Source organism: Aotus nancymaae, unplaced genomic scaffold (genome assembly GCF_030222135.1).
Source record: "Aotus nancymaae isolate 86718 unplaced genomic scaffold, 86718_ANA_hifiasm-v0.15.2.pri h1tg000053l, whole genome shotgun sequence".
Classification (NCBI taxonomy): Eukaryota; Metazoa; Chordata; class Mammalia; order Primates; family Aotidae; genus Aotus; species Aotus nancymaae.
The window spans coordinates 22733662-22735201 of NW_026988467.1; the positions used below are offsets into that span (position 1 = coordinate 22733662).

At 41.8% G+C, this 1540-nt stretch overlaps 1 pseudogene; it reads left to right on the forward strand.

The window, feature by feature from the left end:
- The first annotated feature begins 461 nt into the window (after positions 1-461).
- LOC105708342 (GTP-binding nuclear protein Ran-like) lies at positions 462-837 on the forward strand (annotated as a pseudogene).
- Positions 838-1540: the final 703 nt, after the last annotated feature.

The following is a 1540-nucleotide window of genomic DNA, read 5'->3' on the forward strand; positions in this document are numbered from 1 at the left end:
ATTATATAGCCCCCTTATCTGAAGCAAGGTGGCCCCAGGGACCCCTAAACTTGCAACTGGAGTCTGAAGTGAGGGCAGTCTTACGGGGACTCTTCCCTCAGACTGCAGTTCGTCAGTTTGCTGAAACTCCCTTATAACTATTCAACAATAAAAAGGAGCCAACCAGCAATAAATGTATCTATGTGGATGAATATTTAATGGTAAGTCAGATGGGCACAGAGATGCTTCTGGAAGGAACGCTGCGATGCTATGCAGGGAGAGCCCCAGGTCCAGTTCAAAACTGTATTGGTTGGTGATGGCGGTACTGGAAAAACGACCTTCATGAAACGTCATTTGACTGGTGAATCTGAGAAGTATGTAGCCACCTTGGGTGTTGAGGTTCATCCCCTAGTGTTCCACACCAACAGAAATTCAGTAGACTGAGAGATGGCTGTTATATCCAAGCCCCGTGCACCATCAGAATGTTTGATGTAACATAGAGAGTAACGTACAAGAACGTGCCTAACTGGCATAGAGATCTGGTGCGAGTGTGTGAAAACATCGCCGTTGTGTTGTGTGGCAACAAAGTGGAGGAAAGTGAAGGCAAAATCCATTGTCTTCCACTGAAGGAAGAATCTTCAGTACTATGACATTTCTGCCAAAAGTAACCACAACTTTGAAAAGTCCTTCCTCTGGCTTGCTAGGAAGCTCATTGGAGACCCTAACTTGGAATCTGTTGCCATGCCTGCTCTTGCCCAACCAGAGGTTGTCAAAGACCTAGCTTTGGCAGCGCAGTATGAGTATGACTCAGAGGTTGCTCAGACAACTGTTGTCCCGGATGAGGATGATGACCTGTGAGAATGAATCTGGAGCCCAGCATCATAGGTCTAGTTTTGTTGTTTTTTTTTTTGAATAGATGAAAGAAGTCTAGTTTTACAGGCAGCTGTCCTGTGATGTCAGCAGTGCAGCACATGTGCCACCTCACTATTACCTAGCTAAGCAGAACATGTGCTTCATCTGTGGGATGCTGAAGGAGATGAGTGGGCTTCGGAGTGAATGCGGCAGTTTAAAATATGCCTTCAGTGTTCGGCCCTCCACATTTAGCTGTTTTGGAACACAGCTGATTCCTTGAATTTCACATATGAGGCTGCTACAGTCACATCACAATATTCAGTGGTGAAATCTTGTTTGTTACTGTCATTCCCATTTCATTTAGAATCAGAATAAAGTTGTATTTTAAATATCCAAAAAAATTAATGATACTGTAAAATAAGCTAGGGCTTACCCCCGAAAAAGGTATATATTATATAGTTACATTAATATAAAATTCTAGAACTAATATGACAGAAAGCACATCAGTGGTTGCCTGGACATGGAGTGGCATGGGATGGATTATAAAAAGGCACGGGGTACATTTTTGGAAATGTGGGCATGTTAATCAGTTTCACATATATATCAGAATTCACCAACTGTATATCTAAATATGTGTATTTTATTTTATATCAATTATACCTTAATACTCCTTATATTTAAAAAAAATTAATGCCCAGGTTCCATCTCC